At 45.8% G+C, this 21,585-nt stretch overlaps 1 non-coding gene across 1 annotated transcript; it reads right to left on the reverse strand.

Moving 5' to 3' along the window:
• Positions 1-7,358: 7,358 nt before the first annotated feature.
• On the reverse strand, positions 7,359-7,484 carry LOC127222875 (U6atac minor spliceosomal RNA). Its single transcript, XR_007834568.1, has one exon. It is a non-coding gene; the product is annotated as a U6atac minor spliceosomal RNA (small nuclear RNA).
• Positions 7,485-21,585: the final 14,101 nt, after the last annotated feature.

A 21,585-nucleotide genomic window follows, 5' to 3' on the forward strand; every position in this document is an offset into this window, starting at 1 on the left:
AATCAGAACTTACAGAATGAATCTCATACACACACACACACACAGAAGCTAGTTATAAATGGAAAGTTAACAATCTAGTAGCTGCTCAGTCTCATGAAGCTGGGTGTAGATATGGAACCTGAAGTAGGTTCCAGTGCCAATGAATTAGTCTTTCTGTCCCACCAGCTACTCCCAATAATGAAACAGACTAATTATGAAAGCTCAGCCTAAAGCTTGGGCTTGTGCCTAATTACCTCTTATAATTTAAATTAAATTGTAGACAAATTTATATTTGTCTACATTCTATCACATGGTTCTATCACATGGCATTACCTCTTCTGTCTTGTACCTCTTTCCTTTGTCTCCTGCATACTTTGATTTCTTTTTCCCTTTCTCTGTGGAAATCCCACCTATAACTCCTGCCTAGCTACTGGCCATTCAGCTTTTTATTAGAACAATCATAGCAATAATCTTCACACAGTATACAAATATTCCACAAGTGAAGGGATGGATGTACTGACAAGAGCAAGTAGGCAATGACTTCCATTGTCTTTATATATACTTCAGAAGGTGTGGCCCAGATTAAAGGTGTGCCTTCCCGCCTCAAGATCTGTATTACAAGTATGCCTGCTATTTCTGGATATTAGTTCATTCCAGATACAGTCAAGTTTGCAACCAAGAATAGCCAATCACAGTCCACCCCCTTTTACCAGGTCATAATGCCTAAACATAACTCCCATGTACAGTTGCAAATGCATTATATATTTAACCAGCTCATAATTATACTTAACTATCCCTCATAAACCACAAACAAAATTTAGGATAGTGGTAATGTCCTATGTTAAATTTATATGTGATAACCATTGGTACTCTTAATTGGTGTTGCAACATTTAAGGAAATTGAAAGAACACACAAATATGTTCTTCAAATACGACAGAAGCACTCATGTTTGCTATAACTCTCATTTCTTCAACTGGTCTTGTGGCCTTCGATGGTCTTTAGAACTACCTTGCTCTACTATGTTCCATGCTCTTGAGCACCTTGGCTCAGGTTTATCCTGGAAAAGTGACACATTCATTTCTGGTGGGTTTTGTGCCCTTTGCCATGCTGCCTGGATTAGGCTGTTGTGGCTTCCCATTAATTTTAATCACAGGCCATGGCAGCACCAAGAGTAAAGGAGATCTAAAGGATCTCCACTCCAGATGACCCTTCTTACTTCCATTATGGAGGGAGCAATCTGGATCTACCAATCCTAATATTGTTATTCTTGTTGGTTTAAGGGTACTAGCAATTGAAAGTGACAGGAATATCTGAGCTTCCAGTCCAATGGGATATTTATTGTGGATCCTGGCAAGAGCACCCCCCCTTTCCACCCCACTCCTGGAACCAAAACTTTTAGGCTTGTGGGAACAAGAGGCAAAAATGTCCATAATGGTCACTAGGGGTGATAGTGGAACCATTCCCCTTTCCATCCCTTGATTCCTGAACTCTTGGGTCCTGCTTATGGGAAGGGAAATATATATATCACATACATACATACATACATACATACATACATACCTACATACATACACACACACACATATATGTATATTGGATGCTGATTCAAAGGATATACCACCATCTGGAGAATCCTGCCCCAGCCCTCCATGCTGTCACCACTTAATTGGCACTGTAACTGTCTTTAAAGGCCATAATATTTATCAGGCTAGCTGCTTCAGGATGGTGGAGAACATGATAAGACAGTGGATTCCATGATCGTGGGCCCATGTCTCCCTTCTCTGGTTGTGAAGGGAGTTTCCTGATCAGAAGCAATACTGTGGAATACCATTGGTGGGATCAGGCATTCTGTAAGTTCATGGATGGTGGTCTTGGCAGAAGCATTACATGCAGGAAAGGTAAATCCCTAACTAGAATAGGTATCTTATCTACTCCAATAAGGACAAAGCATTGTGCTTTCTACAGAGGAGGTGGTCCAATGTAGTCAACCTGCCACCAGGTTGCTGACTGATCACCCCAGGGAATGATGCCATATCTGGGGCTCATTGTTGGTCTGTGCTGCTGTCAGATCTGGAACTCAGCAGCAACTGTAGCCAGGTCAGCCTTGGTGAATGGAAGTCCATCTCTGCCACCATGGCCACTTTGTTCATGGGGCCATTGGGCAGTGACAGGAATGGCTGGGGAAAGAGGCTGACTCTCCACAGAACAAGTCTTGATTATTGAACTCCTCAGCTGAAGTTACCTTTTGGTGAGCATTTATATGGGACACAAGAATCTTCATATTCTTCACCCGTTCAGAGAGATCTATCCACATACTTCTCCAGATGTCTTTCTTACCAGTTTTCCAATCATATTTTTTCCAAGTCCCTGGCCATCTAGTCAATCCATTGGCTATAGCCCATGAGTCACTGAAAAATCATACATCTGGTCATCTCTCCTTCCAAGCAAACTGTATGAACATGTGTACTGCCCAAAGTTCTGCCCACTATGAAGATTTCCCTTTGCCAGTATCTTTCAATGTTGTCACAGAAGAGTTGTAATACTGCAGTTGTCCACTTCTGGGTTCGTGGGCTGGCATAAGTGCAGAACTACCAGTAAACCAGGCCCTAGTCTTAGTCAACTGGACATATGCAATTATATAGGTGCATGCTTGGCAGCAGACAGCATTGTAATGGGAGTATAAACCATAGGCATTTGGGCAACTTCATGTTTGATAACAGATTGCTGCTGCACATGTCCTACTTTATGATTTGGTGAATTCAATGTCACCCAGCTCATGATGGGCAATCAGGCCCAACCATGTGTTTGGAGGAATTTGGACTTTGGTACTTTGGGTTATTAAAGCACTGCTTAATAACCATCCTACTAGGAGCCTGGATGACAGAGGTGTTCAGAGTTATTTGGCTGGGTGGTGGTGGTGCACACCTTTACTCCCAGCACTCAGGAGGCAGAGGAAGGTGAGGTGGAACTCTGTGAGTTCGAGGACATCCTGATCTACAGAGCGAGTTCCAGGACAGCCAAAGTTGTTACACGCCTTTTCTAACCCTGTTTAGAAAAACCAAATAGAAAAGAAAAAAATTATTTGCACTGTTGGGGACTCACTCAAGAGGTTTCAGGGGAAAAGAATTTTAGTATGTTTCCTAGAGATCATTGTTGTTATATTTTGGTGAAGTGATTGCCTTTGCCCTTGTCCGAAGAGTCTGCCTGAGGCTAAAGTGAAGAGTTTTATATTAATTCCATTGACAGAAGCAATCTCAAAACAGCCTAGTATATATAGACTCTGTCGTGTTTATTAATGGTAACTCTAATGAAGATTTATAATGAAAAGGAGCAAACTGAGCAGGGTAAATTACAAAAAGTAAATTTTGAGGAGAAAAAAGGCACCAGGAAGTGGAATGGAGCTAAATACTGTGTTCAAGGAGATAAATGGATTAAGAAATGGAATAAAGGGAATGGTGACCTCAGGGCAAGACCCCACCCAGCTAAGTTTCCAACTCCTGAAAGGAACTAAAAAATTTAGAGTTTGGTGTGATGGCACACACCTTTAATCCCAGTGCTTGGGAAGCAGAGGCAGGCAGATCTCTGTGAGTTTGAAGCCATCCTGGTCTACAATGTGAGTTCTAGGACAGCCAGGGCTACACAGAGAAACCCTGTCTCAAAAAAAAAAAAAAAACAAAAGCAAACAAACAAACAAACAAACAAAAAAACCCAAAAAACCAAAAACCCCAAAACAAAACAAAAAAACAACTTTGTTGAGACTGTGACAGACTATGGGGCTTTTGAAGTTGGACTAAATGCATTTTGCATTAAGATATTGTTATTAGTTTTTGGGTGCCAGGGAGTAGAATATGGGAATATGGTAGTTTGAATGTAATTGCCTTCCCCCCCTTAATTTCATGGGGAGTGACACTATTAGGTGTGGCTTTGGTGGAATGAGTATGCCTTGTTGGAGGAAGTATGTCGCTGTGGGGGTGGGTTTGAGGTTTCCTATGTTCAGGTAAACCACCCAAAGTGTCAACTGACTTTCTATTGCCTGCAATCTCATCTCTAGCACACTATCATGCTCCCAGTTATGATAACAGACTGAACCTCTGAAACTGTAGGTGAGCCACCCCAATTAATTTTTTTTTTTTTGTAAGAATTGCCATGGCCGGGATGGGAGGGTGGTCAGGGTGTATATGAGGTGAGAAGGAGGGTAAGAGGGAGGGAGGGAGGAGAGGAGAGGGAACTGGGATCGACATGTAAAATTAAAAAAAATAATAATAATTAAAAAAAAGTGTTGCCATGGCCATGGTGTCTCTTCATAGCAATAAAAACCCTAAGACATCTTTTTTAAACATAAATGTGTTTTTCTTTTTGGTGGTAAGCGTATGTATGAGGGTTCATGAGTGTATACAGGCCCAAGATTGATAATAACTGACTTTTTTTTTTCCAAGACAGGGTTTCTCTCTGTAGCTTTGGATCCTGTCCTGACATTCGCTCTGTAGACCAGGCTGGCCTCAGACTCACAGAGATCTGTCTGTCTCTGCCTCCCAAATGCTGGAATTAAAGTCGTGTGCTACCGCTGCCTGGTGCCAACTGACTTTCTTGGTAGGGCCTCACCTCAGTAGCTCTCCCTTGAACCCAGAGCTTCCTAATGTTGCTAGCCTAGCCAGGCCTTATACTGTGGGAGCCCTGCCTGTCTCTTAAGTGCTGGGAAGGCAGGCAGGCAGGTAGCTGTGCTTGCCTGCATTTATAGGTGTGCTAGGGATCTATACTGATTCTCATGTCTATGTGGCATGATTCACTCAGCTGTCTTCTCGGGCCCCAAATATGCTTTATTGACTTTTGATGAAGGATTTAGTGTAAATCTCTGAAGTGCAGTGCTTTAGAGTGAGTGCTTTGAAACTGCAGATAAGCAGCTGTCATGTGGGTTCATGATGCCTTGCCCTAATTGAATAGCTTTGTATGGATCTCTGCTGGGTGTTTTGTGTTCTTGGTGTACACAAAGGTCTTGCTGTGACCTTTCCTAGGTAGACATGAACAAAAGTTTACTTGCTAGACTAGATAACTAAGGATGGACCAAAGTAACAATTCTACTCAAGTCCAACTAGATGGCCAGTGACTTTATGGGAATATCATAAGCCAACCCACCCAACCTGGGTGACTACTCTACGTTAATGACAGCCCTGGAGCTCCAAACACCATCTACAGGTAGTACCACTGATGGAAGTCTCTCCTTAGCATCTTTTAAAAAATGTATGCTAGATAGTGGTGGCACACACCTTTGATCCCAGCAACCAGGAGGCAGAGGCAGGCAGATTTCTGTGTGTTTGAAGCCAGCCTGATCTACAGAGTGAGTTCCAGGACAGGCTCCATAGCAATACAGAGAAGCCGTGCCTCAACAACAATAAAAAGAATTTGCTCTACGTGTATGGGTGCTTTGTCTCTGTGTTTGTATGTGCACAATATGTGTGTCTAGTGGCTGTGAAGTCCAGAAGAGGGTGTGTGATCTTCTGGGACAGGAGTTGGTTGTGAGTGGCCTTGTGGGATCTGGAAGAGCAGCCAGTGCTCTTGAACCTTGAGTGAACTTGCCCAGCCTCTCCCTAGCAATTGTTCATTGTTTGTACAATTTTGGGGAGGAGCCTTATGAATCCTGTAAGTTCCAGCTTATTGAGACTCCTAAGTTTGTTTACTTTTGGAGTTCATGAACATCTTTCCTCTCTCCAAGAGAAATGTGTTGCTCCATGGCCCAATGCCTTAAAGGTTTCCACATTCCATTTGGAGAAGAGCTGTGTTCTCTCTTTGGTTCCAGCCACGCCATTTATGTGGCCCTGAGTTCAACTTCCCATATGTCTGCCTGTCTGTCCTACCCCCAGCAGTTGTCATGGCCCCAAGGAGGCCAAATAGCCTACCTTTGTGAGGAGGGCTGCTGCTTTGGCCACTTTACCTTGTGGGTGGGCCAGTCATCCCCAGGGTATATCAGTGTGCTTTGACACTCCTTGGTCTTAATGAGTTTTGTTTTAAAATATCCTCAAAGTTTTTGTATGTAGGTTAATTTCAAAGTAATTCATGGAAAGATGATGCTCTACAGCTGGCATCTTGAGAAATGTTTTGACGTATGTATATCTATTGCAAACAAGCAAGGGGCCATTGTGCTGCAGGGCACTCCACTCACTGAGACAGGAGGGGTGTAAAGTTCAAGGCCAGCTTGGATTGCATAGTCAGAGCATCCTAGTTGAGACTGTCTCTTGAAAGAGAGGAGTGTGCATGGAGTTCAGTGGTAGACTTTCACCTTCCCTCCCCCAAAGAAACCAAAAAACATAACCACTGGTGGTGGTGTTATAGCTGTAATCCCAGCACTTGGGAGGTGAGTGTAGGAGGGTTCGTAGTAGTTCAAGACCACCCTCAGCACCATAGTGAGTTCAGTATCAGCCTGGGCTGATACATGTATGTGACCTTGCCTAGCACAAACAAGACATGACTATTCTAGAAATTTTCAACTGTGTAGAGTGGAGAGTGCAATAGAGCAGTATGTTGCATCATCCTGTCCCTGTTACCTGCCTCATAAATGTCACAGCCCTTTCTCAAATTTGTTTTTTGAGGTCAAAACATGTGTGTGATTTCATTTTTCAGTTGTCTTAAGACTTTAAATTTTGTTCTGTGTATACACATCATATGTGCACATTTGTTCACATGAGCACAGGTCACACATACACATGCCTACAAATGGGAATGCATCTCAGCAAGATTGCAATACACACATATATATGAACACACTGTTACTAAATACACAGAATGTACAAGTTAGGTGCCTCAGTCAATTTAAGGAAGCCAGTGTGGATACCGCCTCCTCGTACAACCTGCTATGGGAGAACCCACAAGAGCTCCCAGGCATAGCCACCTCCATGTCTGGAGCAGTGCTTGGGAGGTATTTGCTGTTTGAGCATTAAAGGCAAGAATTCTACCAGGGTAAGGTGGTGGCGGCACAGGCCTTTAATCCCAGCACTCGGGAGGCAGAGGTAGAGGCAGAGGCAGAGGCAGAGGCAGAGGCAGACTGATCTCTGTGAGTTTGAAGCCAGCCTGGTCTACAGGGTAAGTTCCAGGACAGCCAGTACTGTTGCACATAAAACCCTGTCTTAAAAAACCAAAAAAAAAAAAAAAAAAAAAAAAAGAATCCTATCAGGAATATATCTGAAGGTGATGAGCAAAAAGCTCTTACTAGATGGAAAGTGAGTTACCAAACTTGGCAACCCTCTAGGCTTCTGACTGAAATCGCCTCTCTGAAAGAGTTTACACCTCTTCTACGTGCCTGGGCATAGATAAGCGATTCCGAGAGCCAGGGACGGACGGTGGTCAGAATAGAAATTTTGAGCAAGACTATAGAATGTACACACAGAAAAAACAGTGGTTAGATGCCACGAAGTAAGTGGCAATGCCTTAACCGTATGCGTGTTGTTAGGCCCAAGGGCCTCTTCCATCCTTGTCAAGGGGAGTGCTAACCTTCTCTCCTTTCATACAACACGCAATTGCTTTTCCAGGGTTAGGTATTTATAGCTCAATAATTGTAACACTTTTTGATAATGGTGATTTTTATTTATACTCCACAAAGACATGATAATGGAAAGTGAGTCTACGTTTTAATTAGCTGCCTGATAATTTGAGCGCTTATTCAGTAGCAGGAAAAAAATCCATTTTATCTCGACCATGCTTTAATTAATTCATAAAACTAGCCAATCAAAGGCTGAAGGGAACACCGGAAGTTGTGAGCGTTCTTCAGAAAAACAGATTCCCCCGGAAACAAAACAGGGCTGGCGCACATCCAACGGGGATACGCTCTCCGACGGCGGGAAGTGGAAGTGGTCGGAACGAATCAGAGGACGAGCGTCGGGTGATCCTCCACGGATTTCCGGGAGGTCGGCGCCTAGTCGGCGGGGAAGCCGTGCACCGCGTCTGCGCATGCTCTGCCGCTCCACTACCGCCTGTGTCTGTCTGCGTAGTGACGTCTGGCTGCGTGTGTGTATGAGGAAGGGTATGGCAACGCTACACAATGGTGGTGTTCCCTGCTTTTGTGCGCACGCCCAGGGGTCCTTGGTTAAGTCTCTTCCATAGAAGAATCCATCGAACCAGAACGGCGTGGCGGTTCAAGCCCTCTTTCGTAAAAACACCGTGGTACGAGTGCACACGTGCCTGTACAAGGACAGGCATATCCACACGTGCACGAGTGTCATGCACGTTTTTTACAAACGCATGGCCTAGAGCACATGTGTGTGCATATGCATACAAACAGTAATTGGCCCTTCTGTATATATCTGCTGTGTTTACATTGTGTTTTTCGGGCGTGTGTGTTCCCAGGTGTGCTTGTTCAGCACAGCCTTCGGTAGTTAGCTGGGCTTGTAGTGTATGCCTCTCTCAGTAACTGGGAAGTGCAAGCAGGAGTTCTAGTCCTGCCTAGTCTGGGTAAAGGAGACAATGTGTCTCAAACAAACAGGACTTAACTATCCCCCCCTCACTCCCATTTTTCAATATAGGGTTTCTCAGTAGCTATGGAGTCAGTCCTGGAACTAGCTCTGTAGCTTAGGATGGCTTCGAACTCAGAGATCTACCGGCCTTGCCTCCCCAATTTTGGGATTAAAGGTCCGTGCCATCATGTCCCATGGTCTAAAGTTACAGAGTTGTTTTTCTTCTGAGAAGTTGGCAGGACAAGCTGGTTGGTTGGAGATGGAAAACTGATCACAGATAGAAGGAAAGAGCAGGTCACCTTGCATACTGTCTGTATGACAGAGCCCAGGGTCTGGGAGAAGGCTGGGTCAACTTCCTGGAGGTGGGAGCTGGACCTGAGTCACCTGGGACTTGAGGTGGGAGTGGCATTTTGCATGATCTTGGATAAGCTTGCAGGGTACTGGGAGGCCTAGGTGTTGGCTGGAGGTGGGAGAATGATTTGGCAGGCAGGTTTGGTTTGACACCAGCAAGGCTGGTGGGTTTTCAAGTTCATTGGGCATAGTAGGGGAAGGGGCGTCTGGCTCCACAGAAACACCAGACCAGGCCTCTCCAGCTTTAAACTCAAAGCAAAAACAAAGGCATTTACTTTGTGTGTGTGCATGCATGTGTGTTCATGTGCCATGGCTCACCTGTAGAGGTCAGGGGACAGCTCTTCAGAGTCGGTTCTTTCATGTGTTTCCCTGGGATCAAACTCAGTTCTCACATTAGTCACCAGGTGCTGTTGCCCATGAGTCCTCTTGCCAGCCACCTGCGGTTTCTACTATCATGGCCTGACTGCATTTGGTGCAGGCAGAGGTCATTTCCTCAATTTTGGACAAAGCTATAGTGACTCAGGCTGGAGGGGCTTCACAGGCTTGGGACCAAGCAGGGAGAGCCTACTAGTTCACAGTTCTTGAACAACCTGCAGAGCCTTTGAGAAACAGGGAGGTTCTTTGTTGGCTTCATTAATAGAAGATTCTTTGCTGGTACTTCTGGGCCTTGAGTTGTGATAATCACCTCTGTTGTGTTATCTGCCATACTATAGGGCCAAGCACCGGAAGGCCCAAGGTACTTGTTGAATACATGTCTGGTCAGTATAGGGCTTCCTTCACTGAGCTTCTTGTCATGAACCATGCCATGACAAATCTTCACTGATATTCAAGAGCATTAGAAACCATGAGAAAGCACTTGAGACCAGCAGGCTGGGCTTGGATACAGGTAGAGCAGGCTTTTCCCCACGTGCCTAGAGTCTAGGGAAGGAAGATGGACAATTAGAGTGATCACTTCTAGATTGGTGGCTCCTGAGAATGTCAGGGACTGCATTCAGAGAAAGTTCCAGTGGCCAAAAATTTTCAGGTCAGTGCACTGACCAGAAACTGAAGGATAGGGGAACTTGTTATATGGAACTCAGGCACCTGGACAATCGTCACTAAAGTGGTTTGATGGGACTAAGCCAACTCACTCCAGGTACTGGGGACAAAGGAGTTGGTGTGAATTCTCTTCCAGCCATCGTGCTGATTCAGGTCTGAATTTTCTTGGTGTCTGCCTATGCCTCGATTATCTCCTCCTACTTCCTCTCTCTGTGCCTGGAAGTCCTGTCTATATCTCCTGCCTCTTTATTGGCCATTCAGCTCTTTATTATACTAATCATAGCAATAAATTTTCACAAAGTATATGAATATCCCACAACAGATAAGTGTATGTCCCTAACACTTCACAGGACATATTTCACTAAAAATAAATTGTTTACCTGAGATCTACAGTTAATGGAATGCCCTGTATTTTAAATTTTTACTATTTTTTTTAATTTTCTGTTTATGGATGTTTTATCTGTATGTATGTATATATGTGTCATATACACATATATGTGTATGTATGATGCACATGTAAAGACCAAAAGAAGAAAGTGTCTGATCTCTTGAAACTATAGTTACTATACTTCTGAGTTTCTATGTGAATATTTTGCCTGCATGTATGTATGTATGTATACATGTATGTATATGTATGATGCACATGTGAAGACCAGAAGAAGAGAGTGTCTGATCCCTTAAAGTAGAGTTATGATACTTTTGAGCTGCCATGTAGATATTAAGGGCCTTTTGCAGGACAGCAAACACACACACACACACACACACACACACACACACACACACACACAAATATGAGCTGTGTGTAAATGAAGAAAGCTAGCTGGGTATAAGCAGGAAGCATGGGTGCATTCATTTATCCAAATTTGTGATGTATGTGATGTGATTTCCCCTTGATAATGGGCCGTTACCTGGAACTACCAGCTGAAATAATCCCTTTCTCCGCTAAATTGCTTTTGGTCACAGGGTGTTTTGTCACAGCAAAAGAAATGAAACTGGGGCACCACCTAAGTCCAGCTTGTGCAGGGGCATGAGGGAAAGAGAATGGAAATTACATCTGTGCTAAAGAGCCCCACTCCTAGGACCCATGACTTGGAACTCCTGGGAAGTGGAAGAAATGGTGGGAAGGTGGGCCTGAGTGTGGAGTGATGCCCTGTTCAGCGCCCAGTTGGGAAGGAGGTGAATTCAGCAGCAGCCTTGGCATTGGTGTTGTGCTTTTGTGGCTTTGCTGAGCCCCTGGAGGTCATGGCCCTTCCAAGGTAGAAGAGGCTCTTATGGATTTAAGTGACTCCAGTCAGTGTACAAATTGAGTTTTTAAAGCGCTAAAGCAATCAAGACCTGGTGAGAAAAAGAAAAACACATAAAGAGGCCTATCTGGGTCACTCAAAAGCAAATTGGAAGCCAGGCAGTGGTGGCGCACGCCCTTAATCCCAGCACTTGGGAGGTAGAGGCAGGCAGATCTCTGTGAGTTTGAGGCCAGCCTGGTCTACAGAGTGAGTTTCCTGATAGGCTCCAAAGCTACACAGAGAAACTCTGTCTGGAAAAAAGAAAAGAAAAGAAAAAAAAAAAAAAAAAAAAAAAAAAAAAAAAAAAAGAGACAAAACAAAGATATCTGTAACCCCAGAGCTGGAGACAGTAGAGATGGGGTTGTCCCTGTAGCTCATTGGTCAGATACCCTGGCTAAAATAGTGATCTCCAGGTTCAATAAGAGACCCTGTCTCAAAAAATAAAAAGTGTAAAATGATTGAGGAAGATATTCAATGTCACTGGCCTCCACACAGGAAAACATACTCATACACATTTACCATACACTGTTTTTTTTATTGAGACTGGGTTTCTCTGTATATGGCTATCCTGGAACTCACTCTGTAGACCAGTGATGTGTGATGTCCTTTTGTGTGCTATCAATTTGTTTCTTTTGGCCAATGGACAGGCAGAATGTAGCCAGGCAGGAAATATAGGTGGGGCTACCAGACAAGGAGAACTCTGAGAAAAGGAAGACAGAGAGAGTTTTGAGAGAGATACCATATAGTCACTGAAGGAGTAACATGCCAGAGCGTTGCGGGTAAGCCTTGTGGCAATACATGGTTTAATAGAAATGGGTTAATAATTAAGAGAGAGTTAGCCAATAAGAAGTCTGAGCCATTGGCCAAGCAGTTTATAATTAATGTAAGCCTTAGTGTGTTTATTTGGGATAAACAGCTGTGGGATCAGATGGAACAGAAATTCTCTACAGAGCAGGCTGGCCTTGAACTCACAGGTTCCTAGATCAAAGATGCACACCACCATTGCCTGCCCATACGTAATTTTAAAAATAAAGCAAATGTGGCAAGGTTCCTGTTGAAGTTCTCAGGGGGAAAAATGACAAGAAGCCAAAGTGTGTGCTTATGAGCCTCGGTGAGGCTTAAGAATCTGAACAACTCTTCACCAAATGTGTGATTTCCATTACATCCCCTTCCGTGGAAGAACCACCTGTCTTAGTCAGTGTTCTATTTCTGTGAAGAGACACTATGACCATGGCAACTTTTACAAAAGAAAGCATTTAATTGGGGCTGGGCCTGGCTTACCGTTTCAGAGGGTTAGTTCATTATCATCATGGTGGGAAGCATAGTGGTATGCAGGGAGAAATAGAGAAGAGTTCTACATTCATATCCATAGGAATCAGAGAGAGAAAGACTTGCCCTGCCTGGAGCTTTTTGTTTGTTTGTTTTTGGTTTGTTTTTTGAGACAAGTTTCTCTGTGTAACAGCTCTAGCTGTCCCAGAACTCACTTTGTAAACCACACTGGCCTCTAACTCACAGAGATCTGCCTGCCTCTGCCTCCTGAGTGCTGGGATTAAAAGCCACCACTACTTGACTGAGCTTTTGAAACCTCAATGCCCCCCTCCCAGTGACATACTTCTAATAAGGCCACACCTTCTAATCCCTCTCAAGTCGTGCCATTGCTTGATGAAGCATTCAAATTATAGGCTTATGGGATCCATTTACATTTAAACTACCACATTCCACTCCCTGGCTCCCTTAGGCTTGTAGCCATATAATAATGCAAAATACATTCAGTCCAACTTCAAAAGTCTCCATAGTCTTTTAGTCTCAAGACTGCTTCAAAATCCAAAGTCTCTTCTGAGACTAAAGAAAATCTCTTAACTGTAACCTGTAAAATCAAAATCAAAAAGCAAATGACATGCTCCCAACATGCCATGGCACAGAATATACATTACCATTCCAAAAGGGAGGAAAGGGAGCATGGTAAGGAAATGCTGGACCAAAGCAAGACTGAAAACCAGCTGTGCAAACTCCAAACTCTGCATCTTGTGTCTGATGTCAAAGTGCTCTTCAGTTCTCCAACTCTTTTCAGCTTTATTGACTGCAACACACTTTTTAGGACAAGGGCAAAAAGGAACCATATTCTTTGCCAAAATATCATAAGAATAATATCTATGCCACTAAATAATATTCTCTGAAACCTCTTGAGCTGGGCTACCATAATTTACAATGCTCTCAGAACTACTGTCTTGCTTGCTCCTACTAGCGTGGCCCATTAAGCTCCACTTAAAGCATTAAACTGCTTTCCTAATCCAAAGTCCACAGTCTACCAACAAGCAGCATGGTCAGGCCTGTCACAGCAATACCCCACTCCTTGGTACCAGCTTCTGCTTAGTGTTCTATTGCTGTGAAGAGACCCCACGACTAGAGCAACTCTTCTAAAGGAAAGTGTTGTTATCATTGTGGGGAGCATGGAAGCATGCATGCAGGCAGGCAGGGTGTCAGAGCAGTTGAGAGTTCTACATCTGGGTCTGTAGGCAGCAGGAAGAGAAAGACAGCCATTGGGGCTGGCTTAGGGCTTGGAAACCTCAAAGTATCCTTCCTCCCTGTGGCACACCTCCAACAAGGCCATGCTTCCTAGTCCTTTCAAATAATGCCACTCCCTGTGAGCCTATTGCGGCCATCATTTTCATTCAAACCACCACACCCAGCAAATGGCTCAGTGGGTAAAGGTGCTTGACTCTGAGCTTCATGACTAGAGCTGGATCCCTGGGCCCAGCAAGTTGCAAAGAGAGAAATGACTCCCACAAGTTGTTGTTTGACTTCCACATGAATGCAGGCCACAGCATATATATGCCCCCCACCATAAATGTAAAAACATGTTTTAAAAGATTTGTTTAAAAACAGTTTTGAAAGGAATTTAAGACAGTACCATCAAGACCTCTGGGCTTATAGATTGGTTCAAGTTAGGCAATTAGTTGAGAATCCATAGCTGTTAGCTAATTCAAGTTAGATTTCTATTCACTTGACTTTAAAGCTTTTTCATATGCAATCAAATAACAATGTAGACGGCCCTCTATTTTTAAAAAATATGTATTTATTATATATACAGTGTTCTGTTTGCATGTACACCTGCAGGCCAGAAGAGGGCACCAGATCTCATTATGGATGGTTGTGAGCCATCATGTGGTTGCTAGGAATTGAACTCAGGACCACTGGAAGAGCAGCCAGTGCTCTTAGCCTCTGAACCATCTCTCCAGCCTGAGTCAGATCATTTTTACTACTATTTGATTCTTCTTGTTGTTACCACACCCATGTTATAGTGTTATTGACCCATCCAATTATCCCCATTGCAGCGATGGGCCTCAGCATGGCAATAGTTCACATTGCTATTCTTGACATATGGGGAGAGACCCCAGTGTTCCCCACTGATACTGGAGATACCCTGGAAAAAATGACGTCTCACTGTCATGATAAGAGCAATGTCTTCTGAACTACCAAGGATGGGTGAGCAGACCTGCTGGGATAAATCTAGTATAACATTCCCATCTCATTGAGCCCCTGGACACATTCCTCTGTGTCTTAGTTAGGGTTCCTATTGCCGTGAAGAGACCCCATGGCCATGGAAACTCATAAAGAAAACATTTAATTCGGTGGCTTACGTTTCAGAGCTTTAGTCCATTATCAGTATGGCAGGATATGGTGGCATGGAGGCAGAGATGGTGCTGGAGAAGGAGCTGAGAGTAGAGAAGGATCTACATTTTGATCTCACAGGCAACAGGAAATGATCTGGGATATTGGACATGATTTGAGCATTTGTAAGACTTTCAAAGCCTGCCTCCACAGTGACACATTTCCTCCAACAAGGCCACACCTACTCCAACAAAGCCCACCTCCAATAGAACCATTCTTTATGAGCTTATGGGGGCCAATTACATCCAAACTGTTGTACTTTGACACAAAAACAGTTCTGGGCTTCAATTTTAGTGTTACCTACCTTCTGGGCCATGTTTCAGCCAACCAGCCAAACCTTTTGATCCTCTTTAACTACTCTGTGGCCCCTGCGCTACAAAACTCAGTCTATAATCTCTGCTTAGTTTTATCAACCAATAAATCCAACTGATCCAGTTTGATTCCTCTGACAATTATCCAACATGTCTAAAGTGCATTGGATTCAAGATATGGATGGGATGTCTTAATTAGGGTTTCTATTGCTGTGAAGCGACACCGTGGCCATGGCAACTCTTACAAAGGAAAATGTTTAATCTGGGTGGCTCAGTTTCAAAGGTTTAGTCCATTATCATCATGGTAATAAATGGTGGCAGACATGGTGCTGGGGAAGGAGCTGAGAGTGAGTTCTGCATCTTGATCCACAAGCAACAGGAAATGAACTAAGTGCCACACTGTGTGTAGCTTGAGCATAAGAGACCTCGAAGCCCAACCCCACAGTGACATATTTTCTCCAAGACCACACCAACAAAGCCACATTTCTTAATAGTGCCATTCCCCTTGGGGACCATTTTTTTTCAAATTAGCACATGGGGCCTGTATCATTTAGACAAGAAAGCTCTTTCAGCCTCTTATTATACTTACCTCCATACTTTGGGAAGTCTGAATTTCTCAGATCTCAGATTCAGTTTTTGCTCTTGATCTGAAGGTAGGTCAGTGAATCAGGACTCAGGAAACTGGAGGGAAATTGGAGGCCAATGTGGGCCTAGAGGGAGGTAGTTGAGGCAATCCTTTCTCTCCAGGCTGTGCAGATGGCTTGGGTGTACCTGCTCCTTTTACCTTGAAACTCTGTGCACCTACCAAGAAGGCTGGGGCCCAAGGCTGGAGCCATGGGAGTCATTTTGCTCAAGTAGAGGCTGCTGGTGGGGCTGATCTCAGGGGATATCTCCTGGCAGTGTCTATGGGTTACACAGCCTCATTGCCCTCCATTATTAGCCAGCCTCAGGACTTTCCAGAGCTCTAGGGGGGCTCAGAGTCAGTGTGACATTCCCGGGAGCAGAGACAAACCCTAAGGACCCACTTTCTGCTCCTTCAAACTGAAGGCCCTGATTACCTAAGTCTCTCCCTGTGCTGTCACAAGCCTTTCAGGATGACCACTGGAGCCTAGTGCAAGGCTGTCACACTGAACAGTGGCTTTTAGTGGTCAGCCTTGGCTGGTGGTGGCTGGTGGGCTGCCCTACCCTTCTATTGGTGGAGACAGAGCCCATCCTTCCTGGGACTTATGACCTGGAAATTCCATCAGTATCCACTTGGGGGCGGGCTTACACCACTCAGGGTGTAGAGGCTCTGGAAAAGTCAACCTGGTCCTGTGTTCTGTCTGGGTCCTGGGCAAAAGGACTTTGGCTCCCAACATCCAAACCTCAGGCCTTGGACAGGGCTGTTGACTCTCTTGTCTCTCTGGCTGCGACAAGTTGCCTGCCCAGACTGTGCTTCAGTTTCTTTTCCAAAGGGACGGATCAGAGAGCTACATAATGTGGATCTTAGGGCTTGGCTCTAGGCAGGCTCAGGAGGCCCAGCTATGGCTGTCCTATTTTCTAGATGGAGAAACCAAGACTTGGAATGTTCATAGGGTGGTGGGGAGGTGACACCAGCCACTTTGAAATCTTCTGATTCTGTTCTAGCACCTTAGCTGACATGTATGACTCAAAATGGAGTCTACAGCCCCAGAGGTCCCTGGGATGCTAGGAAATGCCCTGAGCCCGTGGCTTGGGTCCCCAGTAAGTACTGTTGTGGATCTGTCACTTTTCATTGTATCTGTGTTGTTTCCATGCAGTTTCCACATGTGGTGACTCCTGTTGATTAATCATCAACTTGACAGGCTCTAGTGTCACCTATGAGACACACCTCTGGGCATGTTCATGAGGAATCCTCTAGATTATGTTAACCCAGGTAGGAAGAACCACCTGAAAGTGGTCAGTGCCATCCCATGGGCTGGGGTCTCAGATTGAATAAAAAGGAGGAAATGAGCTGAACACCAGCATCCATCTCCCTCTGCTTCCTTAGTGTGGATGCTACAGGACTAGCTGCCTCCTGCTCCTGTTGCCATGTCTTCCTCTCTGTGATGGCTTGTACCCTCAAACTGTGAGCCCCCTAAACACCTCCTTCCATAAATTGCATTTGTCATGTGTTTTGCTATATAGCAACAAGGAAAATAACGAATACACCATATGTTTTTTATGCCACCCCGGGAACAAGATGGAAATCAAAGAGATGTGAGCTGAAGAGCCTAGTCCAGTTACCAGATTTTCTGAGGGACATAGCTTGTATATCTGTAAACCCGATCATCTGTTTCTTGTGAGTGGCCCTGGAAAGATACAGCCAACCGGTGGCTTTGAAGTCTCAGCTGAACCCCTACAGGGGACAAAGGGCTGGGCTAAAGGTTTTTGGTGTGAATGACCAGCTCATGTGGCTTAATGTGACCTTGTCTGTGGACATCTCTGACTATACCAGTGTCCTGCAGATAGGTCATTGCCCAGGCTATGCAGCTTTGTGCTGCTTTTCCTGTGTCTCAGAGAGACTGGTGTCAGTTCTAGAGTAGCTGTTGTCTGAGGAAGCCAGAGATTTGGCAAATTAGCTTTTTCATTTCTCACAGCAGAGGATGACTGAGGCCAAGCTGTCTCTGGGAGATGTTGCCGAGAGTGACTGAGTCTGCTCCCTCCAGGGGATGTCCCTGTGTCTCTGGTCCAGCCTGCCCTGGATGCTTTTCTGCTTCTACAGGGAGGTGAATGACCATGCAGTGGGGTGAATCTTCTCCTTGGGGCCCTCTATTAATAAAACAACCACTGACCCCCGGACGTGCAGGCAGATGAGGGGACACAGCATTCCCAGGGTCGGCGCTTGTCCAGAGACCTTTCGTGCCTGACCCAGCCGCCTCTGGAGTGCTCCCATCCTGCTCTGGCCTCTTGGCTGAAGGACCGGAAGTTCTGCATGGACCAGGCTGGGGCTGCCCTTCCTCCAATATATAAATATCCCACTACCAGCTCCCTGGGAGAGTCCTTAGGGCCTGAAGGAGGGAGGGAAAGAGCCCTAGGCCCTTGAGACCAGGCATGACTCAGATACAAGTCATCTGCCCTCCTGGCTGTTCCAGAACCTTCTTGGGCTACCCTGGTGTCCTATTCTGTTTGTGGAACCCAGAGGCAATGTGAATGAGTGGGCTTGCTGTGTTTCTCTCACTTTCAGTTGTTTTTGTGGAGTTGGTGGCTATTGGCTGGGGACAGATAGTAAGACAACTTCCTTCTAGCTCTGGAGGCCTAGCTGTGCTGGAGAGGCAGGAAGGCTAAGGAAACAAATTTCTATCATCTATCTAGAGCAGTGGTTCTCAACCTTCCTAATGCTGTGACCCTTTAAACAATTCCTTATGTTGTGGTGACTCCACCATAAAATTATTTTTATTGCTACTTTGTAACTGTAATTTTGCTAATGTTATGAATTGAAATGCAAATATGTTTCCTGGGGGGTCTCAGGTGACCCCGATGAAAGGGTTGGTCAACCCGCAAAGGGTTTCTGATCCACATGTTGAAGAGTCACATGCAATTCTCCACTGAAGCTGGCCAAGAGGGCCCCCTCAACCAGCCTGTTCCTTTTGGGTTCTCCCAAGTGGCCCAATCCTGACTCAGTGACAGTGACCTTGTCCTGTGTCCCTGGTAGCCTCTGCAATTTCCCATTCTGTTGAATTGGGGCCTGCCTGCTTATATCTGCTCCCAGCTAACCCCATACTCATTGAGCCATATTAGACCATATGTGCTGCAGGCTACATGGGGTTCCAGGATACCTACTGGAATAGCTGGACACTGGGGTGCCCAGAAACATGAACTGAAGGCAAAACAGGCCTGGCTCTGCTCACCTAAACTTCCCATTTGGGTGGGTCAGCAGACAGTGACATCTGGAGCTCTGAGCCCAGGCCCCATGTTCAGGACACCACATCCAGGCTGGGTTCCTGTTTTACATGGAACAGGTAAAGGTCTCTGAGTATCCTGATACTGCATCGTCGAACGTCCACAAACTGGAAGTGAGGGGTTCACAGCCAATGTATTCTCTCCCTCTTCCAAAGACCAGAGTTTAGTATGAAGGCTTGGGGTAGGGGTGGGACTGGTCCTTCCCAGGACTCCTGGAGGGATGTCTTTCCTGTCTCTCCCAGGTATTCCTGGAGTTGAGAATGTTTCAGTACATTTCTTTCTCCTCCTTTTAAGGCCTCTCCTTGCTTCCCTGTCTGTTGTGTATAATGGCACTTGCCATTTGATTTAGGGCCTTCAATGCACACTGATGTCTTTTTACGATCCTGTACACATTCACATATGCAAAGTTCCTTTTCCCAAGCAAGGACAGATGCAGGTTGCTAAGGATATATCTTTCCAGCGGCGGGGTGTGTGGGGTGTGTGTGGGGGTGTGGAGTTGGGGTGTGTGGGGGGGAGGGTGGTGCCGACATTCAGCCTGCTACTCTCTGTGCTTCTGTGTTCACATCTGTAAAATGGGTGTCATGAGAACACAGGTGGTGTGCAGTCAGTGATGGGGCTACAGTTCTATGTCCTCTATGTCCCCTCCTCCAGGTGAAGAGCCCCTTCCCACAAGCCAGGACCCAGTTCCTGTGTGTGAGATGCAGGAGATACTTGCTAGGGTCTACCTTTTCCAGTCTGGGGGACACTTCTGGAAGAGTACAGCTGTGACCATACGTTACTCCAGGGGCTTGGGGCATGATAACCTGGGTTCATCCCATGTTTCAGACGTGGTGTGAATTGTCTGTTGACCCAAGTGGAACATTGAGGTACCCAGCCTGGCAGGCTACCAGCCCTACGCAAGCCCATCCTTGGTCCCACCCTTCCTTCCCTGACAGAATGTTCAACTTTCTCCACCCCAAGGTCTCTATTCATGAGGGTCCCTTCCCGTTCAGGATGTCCTCTGAGCTGGTCTCTCAGCCACCCCAATGGCTACCATATCCCTGTCCTTGTGCCTCCAGTAGGCATTGGAGACCTTTTGGCAAATATAGGCTCTTAGGGACATCAGGACAACAACCAGAGTGGGGGTGGCAGCAGCTGGGAACCAAGGCAACAAAGGAGGCCTGGCTGGGCTTGTATGGGGGCCGCCGGTGGACTACAGGGCCACCCGTGGACTACAGGGCCACCCATGGACTACAGGGCCACCCGTGGGCTACAGGGCCACCCATGGACTACAGGGTCACCCGTGAACTACAGGGCCACCCGTGGACTACAGGGCCACCCATGGACTACAGGGCCACCCGTGGGCTACAGGGCCACCCGTGGACTACAGGGCCGCCCATGGGGAGCTATGCATACTAGAGCATGGGCTGAAGGCGCAGAGGACAAAGCACCATTCCCAGGCCAGCCCTTTGCAGTCCCACTGTACATTGGTCCTTAGAGAGGTTGAAATGGTCTAACTTTCTCAGCCAAAAGCCATGCCTCATGTGGGGATAAATACCACAGCCTGTTTTCCCCCTTCTTGCAGCTGAGCACCAGGGGACTCATTTTATGACAGACAACATCTTAAAGAGGCTAAGCCACCACCCCCGAATCCAGTAGAAAGACCTGGGCTCAGGCCTCCTTTGTAGTGTAGAGAACCCAGGTTGGGCTGGAAGGATGGAGACTGCTGTCCTCTGGAACACCTGAGCCCAGGTGTCTTTGTGTGGGCCCTTCCCTTCAGCACAGGGCCAGCATCTGTCCTAGGCACTGCCAAGGCTCCTAGCAGGGTCAGCCACAGCATGGCTGATATTGTGTTTCCTTTGTGTGTGTGTCCCTCCCCAGCACCATCTGAGTCTGCCAGGACTAGTCCTTGCAGCTGCCTGTACTTAGTGGGAACCCACATTGGCCATGGCCTTGGTATTCCAGAGTCTCTGTGTAGGGTGGGTCTGAGGGACTCATTCTCCAGCCCTGTGGCCTGATCATCTGCTGTAAGTCACAACAGTGAGAAAAGCCATCAGAATAGAAACATGGACAGGAACATTGTGGCTGCCCACAGGTTTTCAATGAGAAAAGGCAATGGGACTAGAGGCCATTGACATTGTATTCTGGCAAAAAGTCATAAGCCTTTGAAGGGAATTCAACTCTAAAGTAATGAGGTGGGGTGAGAGATGACTGGTGGTTAAGTTGCTCTTGCAGAAGACCTGGGTTAAACTTCCAGCACCCACATGGTGGCTCACAACCATCTATAACTCCAACTCTAGGGGACTCAATGCCCTCTTCTGACATTCTCAGACACTAGGCATGCATATGGTACACATACATATATGCAGACAAAATAGTCACACAAATAAAAATGAATGAATATAAAATAAAAAAAAAATCAAAAGCTCTGGAAGTACTGAACTAATTGGCTTGGTGGAGGAAATTACAATCCAGGATGGCAGTCAGGCTGCGGCAAGGTTACTGCTCACTGCTCTTAACCAGGTCAGCAGCAGAAGAGGGCATCAAGGAGAGCAAAAAGACACAAAAGATGTGTGGTTTGGCAAGGAGTGCTTAAAGTTACAGACAGGCAGGGTGCACAGAAAGCATCT

The sequence above is a fragment of the Phodopus roborovskii genome, unplaced genomic scaffold (genome assembly GCF_943737965.1).
Source record: "Phodopus roborovskii unplaced genomic scaffold, PHOROB, whole genome shotgun sequence".
In the NCBI taxonomy this organism is placed as follows: Eukaryota; Metazoa; Chordata; class Mammalia; order Rodentia; family Cricetidae; genus Phodopus; species Phodopus roborovskii.